Raw genomic sequence first — 5,708 nt, forward strand, 5'->3', positions numbered from 1 at the left:
CAAAGGGAGTGAAAAATATGAAGAGCTTCAAAAGGTGTCAAAAATGAGATGAGCATGAAACGGTCTGAAAAAAAGGAGGAGCATGAAGTGGTGTTGAAAAAAAAGAAGAGCCTGAAAAGGTGTGAAATATATGAAGAGCTTCAAAAGGTGTGAAACACATGAGGAGCATTAAACGGTCTGAAAATTAGGAGGAGCATGAAGCGTTGTTCAGAAACATGAAGAGCCTGAAAAGGTGTGAAAAATATGAAGAGCTTCAAAAGGTGTGAAAATTATGAGGAGCATGAAACGGTCTGAAAAATAGGAGGAGCATGAAGCGGTGTTCAAAAACATGAAGAGCCTGAAAAGGTGTGAAAAATATGAAGAACTTCAAAAGGTGTCAAAAACATGAGGAGCATGAAACGGTCTGAAAAATAGGAGAAGCATGAAGTGGTTGTGAAAATCATGAAGAGCCTGAAAATGTGTGCAAAATATGAAGAGCTTCAAAAGGTTTGAAATACATGTGGAGCATGAAACGGTCTGAAAAATAGGATGATCATGAAGCGGTGTTCAAAAAAATGCAGAGACTGAAAAGGTGTGAAAAATATGAAGAGCTTCAAAACGTGTCAAAAATATGAGGAGCCTGAAACGGTCTGAAAAATAGAAGCAGCATGAAGCGGTGTTCAAAAACATGAACAGCCTGAAAACGTGTGAAAAATATGAAGAGCTTCAGAAGGTGTGAAAAATATGAAGAGCTCAAAAGGTGTCAAAAATGAGATGAGCATGAAACGGTCTGAAAAATAGGAAGAGCATGAAGGGGTGTTGAAAAACATGAAGAGCCTGAAAAGGTGTGAAAAATATGAAGAGCTTCAAAAGGTGAAAAAAAAATGAGGAGAATGAAACGGTGTGAAAAATAGGAGGAGCATGAAGTGGTGTTGAAAAACATGAAGAGCCTGAAAAGGTGTGAAAAATATGAAGAGCTTCAAAAGGTGTCCAAAAAATGAGGAGCATGAAACGGGCTGAAAAATAGAAGCAGCATGAAGCCGTGTTCAAAAACATGAACAGCCTGACAACGTGTGAAAAATATGAAGAGCTTCAGAAGGAGTGAAAAATATGAAGAGCTCAAAAGGTGTCAAAAATGAGATGAGCATGAAACGGTCTGAAAAATAGGAAGAGCATGAAGCGGTGATCAGAAACATGAAGAGCCTGAAAAGTTGTGAAAAATATGAAGAGCTTCAAAAGGTGTGAAATTCATGAGGAGCATGAAACGATCTGAAAAATATGAGAAGCATGAAGTGGTGTGGAAAAACATGAAGAGCCTGAAAAGGTGTGAAAAATATGAAGAGCTTCAAAAGGTGTCAAAAATATGAAGAGCATGAAACTGTCTGAAAGATAGGAGGAGCATGAGCGGTGTTCAAAAACGTGAAGTGGCTGAAAATGTGTGAAAAATATGAAGAGCTTCAAATGGTGTCAAACATATGAGAAGCATGAAACGGTCTGAAAGATAGGAGGAGCATGAAACTGTGATCAGAAACATGAAGAGCCTGAAAAGTTGTGAAAAATATGAAGAGCTTCAAATGGTGTCAAAAATATGAGAAGAATGAAACGGTCTGAAAGATAGATGCGGCATGAAATGGTGTTGAAAAACATGAAGAGCCTGAAAAGGTGTGAAAAATATGAAGAGCTTCAAAAGGTGTGAAATACAGGAGGACCATGAAACGGGCTGAAAAATAGAAGCATGAAGTGGTGTGGAAAAACATGAAGAGCCTGAAAAGGTGTGAAAAATATGAAGAGCTTCTAAAGGAGTGAAATATATTAGGAGCATGAAACTATCTGAAAAATAGGAGGAGCATGAAGCGGTGTTGAAAAACATGAAGAGCCCAAAAAGGTGTGAAAAATATGAAAAGCTTCAAAAGGTGTCAAAAATATGAAGAGCATGAAACGGTCTCAAAAATAGGAGGAGCATGAAGCGGTGTTCAAAAACATGAAGAGCCTTAAAAGGTGTGAAAAATATGAGGAGCTTAAAAAGTGTGAAATATATGAGGCGCATTAAACGGTCTGAAAAATAGGAGGAGCATGAAGCGGTGTTGAAAAACATGAAGAGCCTGAAAAGGTGTGAAAATATGAAGAGATTCAAAAATATGAAAAATATGAAGAGCTTCAAAAGGTGTGACAAATATGAAGAGCTTCAAGAGGTATCAAAAATGAGATGAGCATGAAACGGTCTGAAAAATAGGAGGAGCATGAAGCGGTGTTGAAAATCATGAAGAGCCTGAAAAGGTGTGAAAAATATGAAGAGCTTCAAAAGGTGTGAAAAATATGAAGAGCTTCAAAAGTTGTCAAAATGAGAAGAGCATGAAATGGTCTGAAAAATAGGAGGAGAATGATGCGGTGTTGAAAAACATGAAGAGCCTGAAAACGTGTGAAAAATACGAAGAGCTTCAAAAGGTGTGAAAACTATGAAGAGCTTCAAAAGGTGTCAAAATGAGATGAGCATGAAACGGTCTGAAAAATAGGAGGAGAATGATGCGGTGTTGAAAAACATGAAGAGCCTGAAAAGTTGTGAAAAATATGATGAGCTTCAAAAGGTGTGAAAAATATGAGGAGCAAGAAATGGTCTGAAAAATAGGAGGATTATGAAACGGTGTTCAAAAACAAGAAGAACCCGAAAAGGTGTGAAAAATAGTAAAAGCCTCCAAAAGTGTCAAAAATATGAGGAGCATGAAACGGTCTGAAAAATTGCAGGAGCATGAAGTGATGTTGAAAAACATGAAGAGTCTGAAAACGTGTGAAAATAAGAAGAGCTTCAAAAATATGAGAAATATGAAGAGCTTCAAAAGGTATCAAAATGAGATGAGCATGAACCGGTCTGAAAAATAGGAGGAGCATGAAGTGGGGTTGAAAAAATGAAAAGCCTGAAAAGGTGTGAAATATATGAAGTGCTTCAAAGGTGTCAAAAATATGAGGAGAATGAAACGGTCTGAAAAATAAGAGGAGCATGAAGTGGTGTTGAAAAACATGAAGAGCCTGAAAAGGTGTGAAAAATATCAAGAGCTTCAAAGGTGTCAAAAATATGAGGAGCATGAAACAGTCTGAAAAATAGGAGGAGCATGAAGTGGTGTTCAAAAATATGAAGAGCCTGAAAAGGTGTGAAAAATATCAAGAGCTTAAAAAGGTATCAAATATATGAGGAGCATGAAACGGTCTGAAAAATAGGAGGAGCATGAAACGGTGTTCAAAAACATGAAGAGCCTGAAAAGGTGTGAAAAATATGAAGAGCTTCAAAACGTGTCAAAAATATGAGGAGCATGAAACGGTCTCAAAATAGAAGCAGCATGAAGCGGTGTTCAAAAACTTGAAGAGCCTGAAAAGGTGTGAAAATATGAAGAGATTCAAAAATATGAAAAATATGAAGAGCTTCAAAAGGTGTGACAAATATGAAGAGCTTCAAAAGATATCAAAAATGAGATGAGCATGAAACGGTCTGAAAAATAGGAGGAGCTTGAAGCGGTGTTGAAAATCATGAAGAGCCAGAAAAGGTCTGAAAAATATGAAAAGCTTCAAAAGGTGGCAAAAATATGCGGATCATGAAATGGTCTGAAAAATAGGAGGAGACTGAAGCGGTGTTTAAAAACATGAAGAGTCTGAAAAGGTGTGAAAAATATGAAGAGCTTCAAAAGGTGTCAAAATATGAGGAGCATGAAATGGTGTTGAAAAACATGAAGAGCTTGAAAAGGTATGAAAAACATGAACAGCTTCAAAAAGTGTCAAAAATATGAGGAGCATGAAACGGTCTGAAAAATAGGAGGAGCATGAAGCGGTGTTGAAAAACATGTAGAACCTGAAAACGTGTGAAAAATATGAAGAGCTTCAAAGGGTGTGAAAATTATGAAGAGCTTCAAATGTGTCAAAAATGAGATGAGCATGAAACGGTCTGAAAAATAGGAGGAGCATGAAGTGGATTGGAAAAAAAAGAAGAGACTGAAAAGGTGTGAAAAATATGAAAAGCTTCAAAAGGTGTCAAAAATGACATGAGCATGAAACGGTTTGAAAAAAAGGAGGAGCATGAAGTCGTGTTGAAAAAAAAAAGAGACTAAAATGGTGTGAAAAATATGAGGATCATCGAAAGGTGTCAAAAATATGAGGAGCATGAAACGGTCTGAAAAATAGGAGGCGCATGAAGCGGTGTTCAAAAACATGACGAGCCTGAAAAGGTGTGAAAAATATGAAGAGCTTCAAAAGGTGTCAAAAATATGAGGAGAATGAAACGGTCTGAAAAATAGGAGGAGCATGAAGCTGTGTTGAAAACATGAAGAGCCTGAAAAGGTGTGAAAAATAAGAAGAGCTTCTAAAAGTGTCAAAAATATGAGGAGCATGAAACGGTCTGAAAAATAGGAGCAGCAAGAGGCTGTGTTGAAAACCATGAAGAGCCTGAAAAGGTGTGAAAAATATGAGGAGCTTTAAAAGGTGTCAAAAATATGAGGAGCATGAAACGGTCTGAAAAATAGGAGAAGCATGAAATGGTGATCAAAAACATGAAGAGCCTGAAAACGTGTGAAAAATATGAAGAGCTTCAAAACGTGTCAAATATATGAGGAGCATGAAACGGTCTGAAAAATAGAAGCAGCATGAAGCGGTGTTGAAAAACATGAAGAGCCTGAAAACGTGTGAAAAATATGAAGAGCTTCAAAGTTGTGAAAAATATGAAGAGCTTCAAAAGGTGTCAAAAATATGAGGAGCATGAAACAGTTTGAAAAATAATATGAGCATGAAGTGTTGTTGAAAACATGAAGAGATTGAAATGTTGTGAAAAATATGAAGAGCTTCAAAAGGTGTGAAAAATATGAAGAGCTTCAAATGTGTCAAAAATGAGATGAGCATGAATTGGTCTGAAAAATAAGAGGAGCATGAAGTGGTGTTGAAAAAAAAGAAGAGGCTGAAAAGGTGTGAAATATATGAAGACCTTCAAAAGGTGTCAAAAATTAGATGAGCATGAAACGGTCTAAAAAATAGGAGGAGCAACAAGTAGTGTTCAAAAATATGAAGAGCTTGAAAAGGTGTGAAAAATATGAAGAGCTTCAAAAGGTGTAAAAATGAGATGAGCATGAAACTCTCTGAAAAATAGGAGGAGCATGACGCGGTGTTCAAAAACATGAAGAGCCTGAAAAGTTGTGAAAAATATGAAAAGCTTCAAAAGGTGTCAAAAATGAGATGAGCATTAAACGGTCTGAAAAATAGGAATAACATGAAACGGTGTTGAAAATCATGAAGAGCCTGAAAAAGTGTGAAAAATATAAAGAGGTTCAAAGGTGAAAAAAATGAGATGAGCATGAAACGGCCTGAAAAATAGGAGGAGCATGAAACGGGCTGAAAAATAAGAGAAGCATGTATTGCTGTGGAAAAACATGAAGAGCCTGTGAAGCTGTGAAATATATGAAGAGCTTCAAAAGGTGTGAAATACATGAGGAGCATGAAACGGGCAGAAAAATAGGAGAAGCATGAAGTGGTGTGGAAAAATATGAACAGCCTGAAAAGGTGTGAAAAATATGAAAAGCTTCAAAAGGTGTCAAAAATGAGATGACCATGAAACGGTTTGAAAAATAAGAGGATCATGAAACGGTGTTGAAAAACATAAACAGCCTGAAAAGATGTGAAAAATATGAAGAGCTTCAAAAAATGTCAAAAATATGAGGAGCATGAAACGGTCTGAAAAATAGGAGGAGCATGAAGCT

This window comes from Dama dama, unplaced genomic scaffold (assembly GCF_033118175.1).
Source record: "Dama dama isolate Ldn47 unplaced genomic scaffold, ASM3311817v1 ptg000020l, whole genome shotgun sequence".
NCBI lineage: Eukaryota > Metazoa > Chordata > Mammalia > Artiodactyla > Cervidae > Dama > Dama dama.